Consider the following 17,941-nt stretch of genomic DNA (forward strand, 5'->3'; position numbering starts at 1 on the left):
GGTGCGTCCTGCTCACAGTGTTCAGCTAGATCCGTTTCTGTTATCTTCTTACTGACAGGCAGGCTTGTCTTGTTACAGTAAATACAGCTACCTGAAGAAAATTGCTGGTGTTCTTTTGATCCTATTAGTACCACAGTCAGGCAGCTAGACTATTTACAGTTAGTGCAGTGCGTCCTGCTCACAGTGTTCTGCTAAACCTACAAGTTAGTGGGGTGCGTCCTGCTCACAGTGTTCAGCTAAACCTACAAGTTAGTGGGGTGCGTCCACCTCACAGTGTTCAGCTAAACCTACAAGCTAGTGGGGTGCGTCCTGCTCACAGTGTTCAGCTAGATCCGTTTCTGTTATCTTCTTACTGACAGGCAGGCTTGTCTTGTTACAGTAAATACAGCTACCTGAAGAAAATTGCTGGTGTTCTTTTGATCCTATTAGTACCACAGTCAGGCAGCTAGACTATTTACAGTTAGTGCAGTGCGTCCTGCTCACAGTGTTCTGCTAAACCTACAAGTTAGTGGGGTGCGTCCTGCTCACAGTGTTCAGCTAAACCTACAAGTTAGTGGGGTGCATCCACCTCACAGTGTTCAGCTAAACCTACAAGCTAGTGGGGTGCGTCCTGCTCACAGTGTTCAGCTAGATCCGTTTCTGTTATCTTCTTACTGACAGGCAGGCTTGTCTTGTTACAGTAAATACAGCTACCTGAAGAAAATTGCTGGTGTTCTTTTGATCCTATTAGTACCACAGTCAGGCAGCTAGACTATTTACAGTTAGTGCAGTGCGTCCTGCTCACAGTGTTCTGCTAAATCTACAAGTTAGTGGGGTGCGTCCTGCTCACAGTGTTCAGCTAAACCTACAAGTTAGTGGGGTGCGTCCACCTCACAGTGTTCAGCTAAACCTACAAGCTAGTGGGGTGCGTCCTGCTCACAGTGTTCAGCTAGATCCGTTTCTGTTATCTTCTTACTGACAGGCAGGCTTGTCTTGTTACAGTAAATACAGCTACCTGAAGAAAATTGCTGGTGTTCTTTTGATCCTATTAGTACCACAGTCAGGCAGCTAGACTATTTACAGTTAGTGCAGTGCGTCCTGCTCACAGTGTTCTGCTAAACCTACAAGTTAGTGGGGTGCGTCCTGCTCACAGTGTCCAGCTAAACCTACAAGTTAGTGGGGTGCGTCCACCTCACAGTGTTCAGCTAAACCTACAAGCTAGTGGGGTGCGTCCTGCTCACAGTGTTCAGCTAGATCCGTTTCTGTTATCTTCTTACTGACAGGCAGGCTTGTCTTGTTACAGTAAATACAGCTACCTGAAGAAAATTGCTGGTGTTCTTTTGATCCTATTAGTACCACAGTCAGGCAGCTAGACTATTTACAGTTAGTGCAGTGCGTCCTGCTCACAGTGTTCTGCTAAACCTACAAGTTAGTGGGGTGTGTCCTGCTCACAGTGTTCAGCTAAACCTACAAGTTAGTGGGGTGCGTCCACCTCACAGTGTTCAGCTAAACCTACAAGCTAGTGGGGTGCGTCCTGCTCACAGTGTTCAGCTAGATCCGTTTCTGTTATCTTCTTACTGACAGGCAGGCTTGTCTTGTTACAGTAAATACAGCTACCTGAAGAAAATTGCTGGTGTTCTTTTGATCCTATTAGTACCACAGTCAGGCAGCTAGACTATTTACAGTTAGTGCAGTGCGTCCTGCTCACAGTGTTCTGCTAAACCTACAAGTTAGTGGGGTGCGTCCTGCTCACAGTGTTCAGCTAAACCTACAAGTTAGTGGGGTGCGTCCAAATCACAGTGTTCAGCTAAACCTACAAGCTAGTGGGGTGCGTCCTGCTCACAGAGTTCAGCTAGATCCGTTTCTGTTATCTTCTTACTGACAGGCAGGCTTGTCTTGTTACAGTAAATACAGCTACCTGAAGAAAATTGCTGGTGTTCTTTTGATCCTATTAGTACCACAGTCAGGCAGCTAGACTATTTACAGTTAGTGCAGTGCGTCCTGCTCACAGTGTTCTGCTAAACCTACAAGTTAGTGGGGTGCGTCCTGCTCACAGTGTTCAGCTAAACCTACAAGTTAGTGGGGTGCGTCCACCTCACAGTGTTCAGCTAAACCTACAAGCTAGTGGGGTGCGTCCTGCTCTCAGTGTTCAGCTAGATCCGTTTCTGTTATCTTCTTACTGACAGGCAGGCTTGTCTTGTTACAGTAAATACAGCTACCTGAAGAAAATTGCTTGTGTTCTTTTGATCCTATTAGTACCACAGTCAGGCAGCTAGACTATTTACAGTTAGTGCAGTGCGTCCTGCTCACAGTGTTCTGCTAAACCTACAAGTTAGTGGGGTGCGTCCTGCTCACAGTGTTCAGCTAAACCTACAAGTTAGTGGGGTGCGTCCACCTCACAGTGTTCAGCTAAACCTACAAGCTAGTGGGGTGCGTCCTGCTCACAGAGTTCAGCTAGATCCGTTTCTGTTATCTTCTTACTGACAGGCAGGCTTGTCTTGTTACAGTAAATACAGCTACCTGAAGAAAATTGCTTGTGTTCTTTTGATCCTATTAGTACCACAGTCAGGCAGCTAGACTATTTACAGTTAGTGCAGTGCGTCCTGCTCACAGTGTTCAGCTAAACCTACAAGTTAGTGGGGTGCGTCCACCTCACAGTGTTCAGCTAAAGCTACCTGTAGAAGGTTGGTGGTGTTCTCATACTACAGGCAGGCAGTTGATTTTGCTAGCTGCAGTATCAGTACATATATATATATATATATATCCCAGCTTAGTGCAGCTACAGGCCATTAGTATGTCTGGAAGGCCAAGAAGGAGAGGCAGACAGTCACAAGCCAATAAGAGAGGGCAAGCAGGCTCTGTGTCTAGTGCTGGTCGTGGAGACGGTGCATCCTCATCAGCACGTGGCCATGGGACACGCTTGGCCTTTTTTTCGGCAGCTGGCCATGTTGAGCCGCAACATGCGGAAGACTTGGTCGAGTGGATGACCAAGCCGTCCTCATCCTCCTCATCCTCTCTCACCCATGCCCAGGGTACTTTGTCTGGCAAAGCAGCGGCCTCTTCCCTCGGCTCAATGTCATCAGTGACTCCTTCCCTAGCCCCACCATGTCCTCCTGAGGAGTCCCTCGAACTGTTTGACCACAGTGTTGGGTACATGCTCCAGGAGGATGCCCAGCCTTTGGAAGGCTCTGATGATGATACTGAGCTCGATGAAGGCAGTAACATGAGCACGGACAGAGGGGGTGCCCAAGAAGGACAGCAATCTGGCAGTCATGCTCCCCCTGCTGCAGCATACTGCCAGGTTTGCTCCAGTGATGAGGAGGGAGGGGATGATGAGGTCACTGACTCAACGTGGGTGCCTGATAGGAGAGAGGAGGAGGAGGAGGAGGCAGCACATCACCAACGAGGCAGGATGCCCTCCAGGGGCCAGCCTAAGGGCAGCACATTGACTGCATCACACCCCAAAGCTCCACATGTGCAGGGCGCTGCAGTCTCTGCGCGTTATTCAAAAAGTTCTTTGGTGTGGGCCTTTTTTGAGACGAGTGCATCAGATCGCACCGCTGCTATTTGCAACATATGTCTCAAGCGTATCTCGCGTGGCCAAAACATCTCCCGCTTGGGTACCACATGCTTGACCAGACATATGTTGACCTGCCATGCAGTTCGTTGGCAAGCGTATCTAAAAGACCCACACCAAAGAACAAAGAGGACCTCTCCTTGCTCCTCATCAGCTGAGATTTCCAACCCCACTAGACCTTCAGTCCTCTCTGAGACCTGCACTGAGAGGAATGAAGGTGTAGAATTAGGTGTGTCACAGCCAAGTACTTGTGGGCAATCTGATTTTGGTACACCGACGTCAGATTGTACCAGGCAAATTTCCCTGCCCCAGCTGCTGCACCGCCGAAAGAAGTTTGCTCCCAGCCATCCACATGCCCAGCGGTTGAATGCTAGCTTGGCAAAATTGCTAGCACTTCAACTGCTGCCTTTTCAGTTGGTAGACTCTGCCCCCTTCCGTGAGTTTGTGGAATGTGCGGTTCCTCAGTGGCAGGTACCCAAACGCCACTTTTTCTCACGGAAGGCGATTCTGGCTCTCTACCAGCATGTGGAAGGCAATGTCCATGCCTCGCTGGACAGGGCGGTCAGCGGTAAGGTGCATATTACCGCTGACTCATGGTCCAGCAGGCATGGACAGGGACGTTACCTAAGTTTCACGGCGCATTGGGTGACTCTGCTGGCAGCTGGGAAGGATGCAGGACAAGGTGCAGTAGTGTTGGAGGTTGTTCCGCCACCACGCCTCCAAAATTCTAATGATTGTGACACACCTCTCTCCTCCACCCCCTCCTCTTCTTCTTCCTCCATGGCCTCTTCCTCTGAACCAGCGGTGCTCCGTAGTCGTTCAAGGGGCTACGCAAGTACGCAGGCCAAAAGATGCCATGCGTGCTTGAGCTGGTGTGCTTGGGGGACAGGAGCCACACTGGGGCAGAGGTTCTGTCAGCTCTGCAGGGGCAGGTTCAGAGATGGTTGACGCCACGCCAACTTAAGGCAGGAATGGTGGTTTGCGACAATGGCACCAACCTCCTCTCTGCCCTCCGACAGGGACAAATGACCCATGTGCCCTGTTTGGCTCATGTCCTTAACTTGGGCAGGTACCCGGGCTTACAGGATGTCCTGAGGCAGGCCAGGAAAGTCTGTGTGCATTTCCGCCGGTCATATAATGCCAGTGCTCGGCTGACGGACCTCCAAAAGGAGTTTAACCTGCCCAAGAACCGCCTAATCTGTGACATGCCCACCAGGTGGAACTCAACATTGGCCATGCTGCAGCGGCTGCACACGCAGCAGAGGGCCATCAATGAGTACCTGTGCGACTATGGCACCAGGACAGGGTCAGGGGAGCTTGTTTTTTTTTTCCCACGCCAGTGGACCATGATCAGGGATGCATGCACTGTCCTGTCACCATTTGAGGAGGCCACGAGGATGGTGAGCAGTGACAGTGCATGCATCAGTGACACTGTCCCCCTTGTCCACCTGTTGGAGCACACGCTGCGTGGAATAATGGACAGGGCACTTGAGGCAGAACAGAGGCAGGAAGAGGAGGACTTCCTTAGCTCTCAAGGCCCCCTTTATCCAGACAGTGTTCCTGCGTGCCCGCTGATCACACAGGAAGAGGAGGAGGAGGAGGAGGAGGAAGATTGTGTCAGTATGGAGGTGGAGCCTGGCACTCAGCATCAGCAGCAGTCTTTAAGGGATCAGTCCCAAGAAACATGGACTTGTGCGTGGCTGGGAGGAGGTGGCTGTGGACCATGTCGTCCTTAGTGACCCAGAGGACTCCGGACCGAATGCCTCAGCAAACCTACGCTGCATGGCCTCCCTGATCCTGCAAAGCCTGCGTAAGGATCCTCGTATTCGTGGTATCAAGGAGAAGGACCAATACTGGCTGGCAACCCTCCTTGATCCACGTTACAAGGGTAAGGTTGGGGACCTTATCTTGCCATCGCAGAGGGAGCAGAGGATGAAACATCTTCGGGAGGCCTTGCAGAAAGGTCTGTGCAACGCGTTCCCAGAGACTGGGAGGTTACAAACTCCTGTTTCTGGACAACGTGTTGCTGAGGCTTCAGTCAGTCAAAGAAGGAGCGGTGGAGAAGGTGGCCGTCTGACCGATGCGTTCAGACAATTTTTTGGTCCGCAGCCCCAAGGTATGATCGGTTCCAGCAACCATCGCCAGCATCTGTTTTACATGGTGCAGGAATACCTAGGGGCAAGATCAGACTTGGACACCTTTCCCACCGAAAATCCTCTGGGTTACTGGGTCTTGAGGATGGATCACTGGCCAGAGCTTGCACAGTATGCAATTGAGCTACTGGCCTGTCCTGCATCCAGCGTTCTTTCGGAACGCACATTCAGTGCTGCTGGAGGCGTGGTAACCGATCACAGGGTGCGTCTGTCCACTGACTCGGTCGATCGACTGACCTTCATAAAATTGAATCAGTCTTGGATCACCACCAGCTACCAAGCACCTGATGCTGATGTAACTGAATAATTTTTTTTTGAAATCTCAGATCCCTTCAAGGACTGCCTATGCTGATGCTGAGTGACTATCCCTGAGTAATTATCCTCTTCCTCCTCAATCATCACGCTGATAGCTTGTAAGAACATTTTTGGTTCTGGGCGCCACCACCAGTGCCTAAGGCACAATTTTTCAGCCCCTGTTTAACAGGGGCGTGTAATTACAATTTTTGATGTAATACTTTGCAGCAGGGCTCGTTCCTGCATTCCAACTAGAGTGTCTGTGAGGGGTTGCAGTGTTGTGGCACCAGCACCAGTGCCTAAGGCCCATTTTTTCTGCCCCGTTTAACAGGGGCGTGTAATTACAATTTTTGATGCAATACTTTGCAGCAGGGCTCGTTCCTGCGTTCCAACTAGAGTGTCTGTGAGGGGTTGCAGTGTTGTGGCACCAGCACCAGTGCCTAAGGCCCATTTTTTCTGCCCCTGTTTAACAGGGGCGTGTAATTACAATTTTTGATGCAATACTTTGCAGCAGGGCTCATTCCTGCGTTTTCCAACTAGAGTGTCTGTGAGGGGTTGCAGTGTTGTGGCACCAGCACCATTGCCTAAGGCCCATTTTTTCTGCCCCTGTTTAACAGGGGCATGTAATTACAATTTTTGATGCAATACTTTGCAGCAGGGCTCGTTCCTGCGTTCCAACTAGAGTGTCTGTGAGGGGTTGCAGTGTTGTGGCACCAGCACCAGTGCCTAAGGCCCAATTTTTCAGCCCTTGTTTAACAGGGGCGTGTAATTACAATTTTTGATGCAATACTTTGCAGCAGGGCTCGTTCCTGCGTTCCAACTAGAGTGTCTGTCAGGGGTTGCAGTGTTGTGGCACCAGCACCAGTGCCTAAGGCCTAATTTTTCAGCTCCTGTTCAACAGGGGCATGTAATTACAATTCTTGATCTAATATTTCACAGCAGGGCCCTGTGAGGGCTTACAGTGTTGTGGCCACAGCAACACCTAAGGCCCAAATTTCTGCTGAGTATATAGGGCAGGACCCTACTTTCAAACAACTAACTTACAAACAACTCCTACTTGCAAACGGAAGGAGACAACAGGAAGTGAGATGAAATCTACCCCTAGGAAGGGAATTTCTCTCCTGTAAGAGATAATATGGGAAAAACATTTCTCCTTTCCACTGATGCTTTCCAATCCATTGGGACAAAAAGTGAGGTGAAATCTTCTGAAGAGGAGGAAAGACAGCAAAACAAATGTCACAGGGGTGATAACCCTTCCCTATGTTTTCCAAAAAGCTTAAAAAAGATTTTTTGGTTGGAGCTAAACACGTTAAAAATGTACCCGTTCAAAATTACAAAGAGATTCTACTTAACAACAAACCAACAGTCCCTGTCTTGTTTGCACCGCCTGTATACTGCTGTTCAGAGTATATAGGGCCTGGTGGCCCCACACCTTTCCTTATTTTAATTTGGGTGTGGGGTTCCCCTTAATATCCATACAAGACCAAAAGGGCCTGGTAAAGGACTGGGGGGTACCCATGCCGTTTGTCTCACTGATTTTCATCCATATTGCCAGGACCCGACATTACATTAAACCCGCAAGCAGTTTTAAATGAGATTTTTTCCTTTAAAAATGACATTTGGTGCAGGGACTGTTCTAAACACGGGAAACACGCGTCACTTTACAGGCATACTATAGACACCCCTAAGGTACAATATTTAAAGGAATATTTCACTTTTTTTTTTTTTTACTTTAAGCATCATTAAAATCACTGCTCCCGAAAAAACGGCCGTTTTTAAAAGTTTTTTTTGCATTGATACATGTCCCCTGGGGTAGGACCCGGGTCCCCAAACCCTTTTTAGGACAATACCATGCAAATTAGTTTTTAAAATGAGCACTTTTGATTTTGAACGTTCGAGTCCCATAGACGTCAATGGGGTTCTAACGTTCGTGCGAACTTTCGGTCCGTTCGCAGGTTCTGGTGCGAACCGAACCGGGGGGTGTTCAGCTCATCCCTAATTTTGAAGTTTGACAATACTCCAAAATGTTTAATGTCTTTCAAAAGGTTAGGAAGAGATGTACGGGGAGCTTGTAACGATAGTAGGATATCATCCGCGAATGCGGCTACTTTAAATTCTCTGCGATTAATAGAGATACCTTGGATATCGGAATTGGCCCGTAATCTGTTGAGAAGGGGTTCGAGGGTCAGGACAAATATCAGGGGGGATAAAGGGCACCCTTGGCGAGTTCCATTACTGATGGGGAAGAAGTTCGACAGGAGGCCATTTGCTCTAACCCTCGCTGTTGGATTGGTGTATAGAGCATTAATATGTGCAAACATGCGTGGTAGAAGGCCAATGCCTTTGAGTACTTCTTGCATGTAGTCCCAAGCCACCCTGTCGAACACCTTCTCCGCATCGAGGGACAACAGAAAGCCCTTAGTATTAGATGCAGTGAGCCAGTGATGAAGATTTAGGGTGCGTATGGTATTGTCCCTTGCCTCCCTGCCCGGGACAAAGCCTACTTGGTTGGGCAAGACTAGTTCTGAGATAAGGGGTAGTAGTCTGTTTGCAATGATTTTTGCATATAATTTGATGTCCACTAGGGATGAGCCGAACACCCCCCGGTTCGGTTCGCACCAGAACCCGCGAACGGACCGAAAGTTCGCACGAACGTTAGAACCCCATTGACGTCTATGGGACTCGAACGTTCGAAATCAAAAGTGCTCATTTTAAAGGCTAATTTACATGGTATTGTCCTAAAAAGGGTTTGGGGACCCGGGTCCTACCCCAGGGGACATGTATCAATGCAAAAAAAACTTTTAAAAACGGCCGTTTTTTCGGGAGCAGTGATTTTAATGATGCTTAAAGTAAAAAAAAAAAGTGAAATATTCCTTTAAATATCGTACCTGGGGGGTGTCTATAGTATGCCTGTAAAGTGACGCGTGTTTCCCATGTTTAGAACAGTCCCTGCACCAAATGTCATTTTTAAAGGAAAAAATCTCATTTAAAACTGCTTGCGGGTTTAATGTCATGTCGGGTCATGGCAATATGGATGAAAATCAGTGAGACAAACGGCATGGGTACCCCCCAGTCCATTACCAGGCCCTTTGGGTCTTGTATGGATATTAAGGGGAACCCCGCACCCAAATTAAAATAAGGAAAGGTGTGGGGCCACCAGGCCCTATATACTCTGAACAGCAGTATACAGGCGGTGCAAACAAGACAGGGACTGTAGGTTTGTTGTTAAGTAGAATCTGTTTGTAATTTTGAACATTTTTAACGTGTTTAGCTCCAGCCAAAAAATCTTTTCTAAGCTTTTTGGAAAACATAGGGAAGGGTTATCACCCCTGTGACATTTGTTTTGCTGTCTTTCCTCCTCTTCAGAAGATTTCACCTCACTTTTTTGTCCCAATGAAAAATGTTTTTTGAAAATTTGGGTTTTTTTGTGGAACAAGGATTGGAAAGCATCAGTGGAAAGGAGAAATTGTTTTCCCATATTAACTCTTACAGGAGAGAATTTCCCTTCCTAGGCGTAGATTTCATCTCACTTCCTGTTGTCTCCTTCCGTTTGCAAGTAGGAGTCGTTTGTAAGTTAGATGTTTGAAAGTAGGGTCCTGCCCTATATACTCAGCAGAAATTTGGGCCTTAGGTGTTGCTGTGGCCACAACACTGTAAGCCCTCACAGGGCCCTGCTGTGAAATATTAGATCAAGAATTGTAATTACATGCCCCTGTTGAACAGGAGCTGAAAAATTAGGCCTTAGGCACTGGTGCTGGTGCCACAACACTGCAACCCCTCACAGACACTCTAGTTGGAACGCAGGAACGAGCCCTGCTGCAAATTATTGCTTCAAAAATTGTAATTACACGCCCCTGTTAGACAGGGGCAGAAAAATTGGGCCTTAGGCACTGGTGCTGGTGCCACAACACTGCAACCCCTCACAGACACTCTAGTTGGAACGCAGGAACGAGCCCTGCTGCAAAGTATTGCATCAAAAATTGTAATTACACGCCCCTGTTAGACAGGGGCAGAAAAATTGGGCCCTAGGCACTGGTGCTGGTGCCACAACACTGCAACCCCTCACAGACACTCTAGTTGGAATGCAGGAACGAGCCCTGCTGCAAAGTATTACATCAAAAATTGTAATTACACGCCCCTGTTAAACAGGGGCTGAAAAATTGTGCCTTAGGCACTGGTGGTGGCGCCCAGAACCAAAAATGTTCTTACAAGCTATCAGCGTGATGATTGAGGAGGAAGAGGATAATTACTCAGGGATAGTCACTCAGCATCAGCATAGGCAGTCTTTGAAGGGATCTGAGATTTCAAAAAAAATTATTCGGTTACATCAGCATCAGGTGCTTGGTAGCTGGTGGTGATCCAAGACTCATTCATTTTTATGAAGGTCAGCCGATCGACCGAGTCGGTGGACAGACGCACCCTGTGATCGGTTACCACGCCTCCAGCAGCACTGAATGTGCGTTCCGAAAGAACGCTGGATGCAGGACAGGCCAGTAGCTCAATTGCATACTGTGCAAGCTCTGGCCAGTGATCCATCCTCAAGACCCAGTAACCCAGAGGATTTTCGGTGGGAAAGGTGTCCAAGTCTGATCTTGCCCCTAGGTATTCCTGCACCATGTAAAACAGACGCTGGCGATGGTTGCTGGAACCGATCATACCTTGGGGCTGCGGACCAAAAAATTGTCTGAACGCATCGGTCAGACGGCCACCTTCTCCACCGCTCCTTCTTTGACTGACCGAAGCCTCAGCAACACGTTGTCCAGAAACAGGAGTTTGTAACCTCCCAGTCTCTGGGAACGCGTTGCACAGACCTTTCTGCAAGGCCTCCCGAAGATGTTTCATCCTCTGCTCCCTCTGCGATGGCAAGATAAGGTCCGCAACCTTACCCTTGTAACGTGGATCAAGGAGGGTTGCCAGCCAGTATTGGTCCTTCTCCTTGATACCACGAATACGAGGATCCTTACGCAGGCTTTGCAGGATCAGGGAGGCCATGCAGCGTAGGTTTGCTGAGGCATTCGGTCCGGAGTCCTCTGGGTCACTAAGAACGACATGGTCCGCAGCCACCTCCTCCCAGCCACGTACAAGTCCATGTGTTTCTTGGGACTGATCCCTTAAAGACTGCTGCTGATGCTGAGTGCCAGGCTCCACCTCCATACTGACACAATCTTCCTCCTCCTCCTCTTCCTCCTCGTCCTCTTCCTGTGTGATCGGCGGGCACGCAGGAACACTGTCTGGATAAAGGGGGCCTTGAGAGCTAAGGAAGTCCTCCTCTTCCTGCCTCTGTTCTGCCTCAAGTGCCCTGTCCATTATTCCACGCAGCGTGTGCTCCAACAGGTGGACAAGGGGGACAGTGTCACTGATGCATGCACTGTCACTGCTCACCATCCTCGTGGCCTCCTCGAATGGTGACAGGACAGTGCATGCATCCCTGATCATGGCCCACTGGCGTGGGGAAAAAAAACCAAGCTCCCCTGACCCTGTCCTGGTGCCATAGTCGCACAGGTACTCATTGATGGCCCTCTGCTGCGTGTGCAGCCGCTGCAGCATGGCCAACGTTGAGTTCCACCTGGTGGGCATGTCACAGATTAGGCGGTTCTTGGGCAGGTTAAACTCCTTTTGGAGGTCCGTCAGCCGAGCACTGGCATTATATGACCGGCGGAAATGCACACAGACTTTCCTGGCCTGCCTCAGGACATCCTGTAAGCCCGGGTACCTGCCCAAGAACCGCTGCACCACCAAGTTAAGGACGTGAGCCAAACAGGGCACATGGGTCATTTGTCCCTGTCGGAGGGCAGAGAGGAGGTTGGTGCCATTGTCGCAAACCACCATTCCTGCCTTAAGTTGGCGTGGCGTCAACCACCTCTGAACCTGCCCCTGCAGAGCTGACAGAACCTCTGCCCCAGTGTGGCTCCTGTCCCCCAAGCACACCAGCTCAAGCACCGCATGGCATCTTTTGGCCTGCGTACTTGCGTAGCCCCTTGAACGCCTACGGAGCACCGCTGGTTCCGAGGAAGAGGCCATGGAGGAAGAAGAAGAGGAGGGGGTGGAGGAGAGAGGTGTGTCACAATCAGCATTTTGGAGGCGTGGTGGCGGAACAACCTCCAACACTACTGCACCTTGTCCTGCATCCTTCCCAGCTGCCAGCAGAGTCACCCAATGCGCCGTGAAACTTAGGTAACGTCCCTGTCCATGCCTGCTGGACCATGAGTCAGCGGTAATATGCACCTTACCGCTGACCGCCCTGTCCAGCGAGGCATGGACATTGCCTTCCACATGCCGGTAGAGAGCCGGAATCGCCTTCCGTGAGAAAAAGTGGCGTTTGGGTACCTGCCACTGAGGAACCGCACATTCCACAAACTCACGGAAGGGGGCAGAGTCTACCAACTGAAAAGGCAGCAGTTGAAGTGCTAGCAATTTTGCCAAGCTAGCATTCAACCGCTGGGCATGTGGATGGCTGGGAGCAAACTTCTTTCGGCGGTGCAGCAGCTGGGGCAGGGAAATTTGCCTGGTACAATCTGACGTCGGTGTACCAAAAGCAGATTGCCCACAAGTACTTGGCTGTGACACACCTAATTCTACACCTTCATTCCTCTCACTGCAGGTCTCAGAGAGGACTGAAGGTCTAGTGGGGTTGGAAATCTCAGCTGATGAGGAGCAAGGAGAGATCCTCTTTGTTCTTTGGTGTGGGTCTTTTAGATACGCTTGCCAACGAACTGCATGGCAGGTCAACATATGTCTGGTCAAGCATGTGGTACCCAAGCGGGAGATATTTTGGCCACGCGAGATACGCTTGAGACATATGTTGCAAATAGCAGCGGTGCGATCTGATGCACTCGTCTCAAAAAAGGCCCACACCAAAGAACTTTTTGAATAACGCGCAGAGACTGCAGCGCCCTGCACATGTGGAGCTTTGGGGTGTGATGCAGTCAATGTGCTGCCCTTAGGCTGGCCCCTGGAGGGCATCCTGCCTCGTTGGTGATGTGCTGCCGCCTCCTCCTCCTCCTCCTCCTCCTCCTCCTCCTCCTCCTCTCTCCTATCAGGCACCCACGTTGAGTCAGTGACCTCATCATCCCCTCCCTCCTCATCACTGGAGCAAACCTGGCAGTATGCTGCAGCAGGGGGAGCATGACTGCCAGATTGCTGTCCTTCTTGGGCACCCCCTCTGTCCGCGCTCATGTTACTGCCTTCATCGAGCTCAGTATCGTCATCAGAGCCTTCCAAACGCTGGGCATCCTCCTGGAGCATGTACCCAACACTGTGGTCAAACAGTTCGAGGGAATCCTCATGAGGACATGGTGGAGCTAGGGAAGGAGTCACTGATGACATTGAGCTGAGGGAAGAGGCCGCTGCTTTGCCAGACAAAGCACCCTGGGCATGGGTGAGAGAGGATGAGGAGGATGAGGACGGCTTGGTCATCCACTCGACCAAGTCTTCCGCATGTTGCGGCTCAACATGGCCAGCTGCCGAAAAAAAGGCCAAGCGTGTCCCATGGCCACGTGCTGATGAGGATGCACCGTCTCCACGACCAGCACTAGACACAGAGCCTGCTTGCCCTCTCTTATTGGCTTGTGACTGTCTGCCTCTCCTTCTTGGCCTTCCAGACATACTAATGGCCTGTAGCTGCACTAAGCTGGGATAGAACACCTGTAATTTTCTTCAAGTAGCTTTATATACTGTAACCAGACAAGCCTGCCTGTCAGTAGGAAGATAACAGGAACGGATCTAGCTGAACACTGTGAGCAGGACGCACTGTACTAAGTGTAAATAGTCTAGCTGCCTGACCGTGGTACTAATAGGATCAAATAGAACACCTGTAATTTTCTTCAGGTAGCTTTATATACTGTAACCAGACAAGCCTGCCTGTCAGTAGGAAGATAACAGGAACGGATCTAGCTGTACACTGTGAGCAGGACGCACTGTACTAAATGTAAATAGTCTAGCTGCCTGACCGTGGTACTAATAGGATCAAATAGAACACCTGTAATTTTCTTCAGGTAGCTTTATATACTGTAACCAGACAAGCCTGCCTGTCAGTAGGAAGATAACAGGAACGGATCTAGCTGAACACTGTGAGCAGGACGCACTGTACTAAATGTAAATAGTCTAGCTGCCTGACCGTGGTACTAATAGGATCAAATAGAACACCTGTAATTTTCTTCAGGTAGCTTTATATACTGTAACCAGACAAGCCTGCCGGTCAGTAGGAATTTAACAGGAACGGATCTAGCTGAACACTGTGAGCAGGACGCACTGCACTAAATGTAAATAGCAGGAACGGATCTAGCTGAACACTGTGAGCAGGACGCACTGCACTAAATGTAAATAGCAGGAACGGATCTAGCTGAACACTGTGAGCAGGACGCACTGCACTAAATGTAAATAGCAGGAACGGATCTAGCTGAACACTGTGAGCAGGACGCACTGCACTAAATGTAAATAGCAGGAACGGATCTAGCTGAACACTGTGAGCAGGACGCACTGCACTAAATGTAAATTGCAGGAACGGATCTAGCTGAACACTGTGAGCAGGACGCACTGCACTAAATGTAAATAGTCTAGAAGATAACAGGAACGGATCTAGCTGAACACTGTGAGCAGGACGCACTGCACTAAATGTAAATAGCAGGAACGGATCTAGCTGAACACTGTGAGCAGGACGCACTGCACTAAATGTAAATAGCAGGAACGGATCTAGCTGAACACTGTGAGCAGGACGCACTGCACTAAATGTAAATAGCAGGAACGGATCTAGCTGAACACTGTGAGCAGGACGCACTGCACTAAATGTAAATTGCAGGAACGGATCTAGCTGAACACTGTGAGCAGGACGCACTGCACTAAATGTAAATAGTCTAGAAGATAACAGGAACGGATCTAGCTGAACACTGTGAGCAGGACGCACTGCACTAAATGTAAATAGTCTAGAAGATAACAGGAACGGATCTAGCTGAACACTGTGAGCAGGACGCACTGCACTAAATGTAAATAGCAGGAACGGATCTAGCTGAACACTGTGAGCAGGACGCACTGCATTAAATGTAAATAGTCTAGATAGAAGATAACAGGAACGGATCTAGCTAAACTGAATACAGTGTATATATATATATGCAACACCTGGGATGCATATATATACACAATACACTGTAAGTGCAGCTAACTGACTGACTGTTCTGCCTAATCTATCTAACTCAAATCAAATGACACTGTCTCTCTCTCTCTCTATCTCTCAGCACACCGGAACACACACTACACAGGGCCGCCGTGCAGGCGGCCTTATATAGTGTGGGGTGTGTACTAAATCCCCTGAGCCATAATTGGCCAAAGCCACCCTGGCTTTGGCCAATTACAGCTCTCTCTACTGACGGCGCTGTGATTGGCCAAGCATGCGGGTCATAGTGCATGCTTGGCCAATCATCAGCCAGCAATGCACTGCGATGCCGCAGTGAATTATGGGCCGTGACGCGCCACACGAATTTAGCGCGAACGGCCCATAACGTTCGCAATTCGGCGAACGATCGAACAGCCGATGTTCGAGTCGAACATGGGTTCGACTCGAACACGAAGCTCATCCCTAATGTCCACATTGAGCAGTGATATAGGTCTGTAGTTGGATACAAGTGCTGGGTCTTTATCTGTTTTTGGTATAACTGCTATATGGGCTTCTAACATGTGGCCAGATGGAGCGAGTGGGTTTGAAAGGGAGTTGAAAGCCAACAACATTTTGGGTGCTAGCGTCTCTAAAAAGGTTTTATAATATATTAGGTAGTCCATCTGGACCTGGGCTTTTGCCAACTTTCATTTGCTTAATAGCAAGATTGAGTTCTTCAGTGGTCAGTGGGTGTTCTAAGGCTTTGGCTTGTTGTGATGTGATCTGTTTGGGACAATATTGGGTCAGAAAATCCCGAATTTGTGAGGACCGATCATGTGAAGAGGGAGAATCTATTATGTTTTGTGGTAAGTTATAAAGCTTAGAGTAAAACTCCTCAAAGTGCTTGGCTATGTCTTCATTTTTAGAAAGAAGTGTGCCTTGGGCAGTGCGGAGATGGTGGATAGTAGATGATGCTTTAGCTACCTGATTTGTACGAGCAAGCAGTCTCCCACTTTTGTTACCGTGTTCATAGAACACTTTCTGTCCGAGGATATATCTTCGCCTAGTGCGTTTCCCTAATTCATCCAATAAAGAGGATCTTGCGTGTGTGAGGGCCTTTAATGTAGATTGAGAAACAGATTGTTTGTGGGATGTTTCAAGTCTGTGGATCGTTGTGACAAGAGCCATAATCTGTTCCTGGTGTCTCTTTTTTTCTGTCGTGGCTAAGGCTATAAGTTTTCCCCGTATAACGCACTTGTGTGCTTCCCAGAGAGTGATAGGAGTGATACCCGGAGTTAAGTTCTCCTGGAAATATATTTGAAGTCGGGCGTTTATTTGTCGGATTGTTTCAGGATCTTTTAGGAGGGATGGGTTCAACCTCCATGTTTTGGTGAATTTTTGTAAATCTGGGAATGTAAGAGTTATCGTGATAGGGTGGTGATCAGACAGGAACATGGGCTCTATTGTGGCTCGTGAAAGAGATGAGAGATCTGTTTGGGATAAAAATATGTAGTCAATTCCTAAATATTTCTGGTGTGGAGGGGAGAAATACATGTAGTCCCTGTCAGTTGGGTACATGGTGCGCCAGGTGTCGTTTTAGGTCAGGTCTTGTAGTTGGAGTTTGATCTGTCTTAAGGCCCGGTATGGGAGTGTGGAAGTGCCTGTAGGGGAGTCAAGGGTAGGTTTCAGTGGGACATTGAAGTCTCCTCCTAGTATCAGTATACCCGCTTGGAAGGAGGATAGTAGGTCACAGATTTTTCGGAAAAAGGTTACATGGTGATCATTTGGGCAGTAGATATTTGCTATTGTGATGGGTCTAGACGCGTAAGTGCCTTTAATGAAGATATATCTACCTTCCTGGTCAATCAGCGAATCAGACATTTGAAAGTCAGCATTTTTGGAAATGAGTATGGAGACTCCTTTTGTTTTAGAAGATGGGTTTGTAGAATGTAGGGCTTGCTTGTATATATGATTTGTCAATTTGGGAATGGCTTTGGTTTGGAAATGCGTTTCCTGCAGTAATAAAAAATGGGCTTTATGTTTCGTTAGCTCTGAGAGAAGTTGAGATCTCTTTTCAGGGAGATTTAGGCCTCTCACATTGAGAGACAGGCACTTAAGCGAGAGTTGTCGTTTACTAGTAGCTTCCTTCTGCATGATATGTAAGTAGTAAGTTTTTTTGAGTGAGTCTATATGTGTGCCGTTAGTGCACTCTAATATTTCTTAGCTGGTTGAGGGGTCCCTTAAAGTGAGTATGGGGAGTGGGAGAGAGGAGCGGCACCTCCCTGTGAGAGGGGAATGATAGCAGAGAGGATATGAGAGGGAAAGTAGGGAAAGAGGGAAAAGAAGGGAGGCGAACACTTGAATGGGGGTAGTTTTATGTGCGGGCAAGAGTACACCAGTTAATGAACTGGGTGATCCAAAAGTCCTGTTACCGGAGGTGGTCGTAGGCGTGCCTATCCACCTATTGGGGGTTCTGGGTTGGTAGCTCCAGTCTGTGTGGACAGCTATGTGGGGTAAGTAAACCTGAACGGGAGTGAGTGCTGTAGCACTGAGAAGGACGTATAGAGATATGTATGTGCGGCGTGGGGTGTAAGAGAACTACAGTAGCATAAGTTTTGCAAGTTAAAAGAACATTGTGTGAAAGGTGTTGAGTACAATCAAACTCTTAAACCAATATATAGTGGCTGGTTCATTGAGTCTGAAAGACTTGTTGAGGACCTTGTAACTGTGTTAACCGAGAATAACTGAACAAAATAAAACAAAACAAAACAAAACAAACCAGTACATCACGGTACATCCTTCCAGTAGGTTGAAGCATTATATAAATGAGAGGGTAGTAGATAACGGTAC

The sequence above is a fragment of the Aquarana catesbeiana genome, linkage group LG04, assembly GCF_042186555.1.
Source record: "Aquarana catesbeiana isolate 2022-GZ linkage group LG04, ASM4218655v1, whole genome shotgun sequence".
Lineage (NCBI taxonomy): Eukaryota > Metazoa > Chordata > Amphibia > Anura > Ranidae > Aquarana > Aquarana catesbeiana.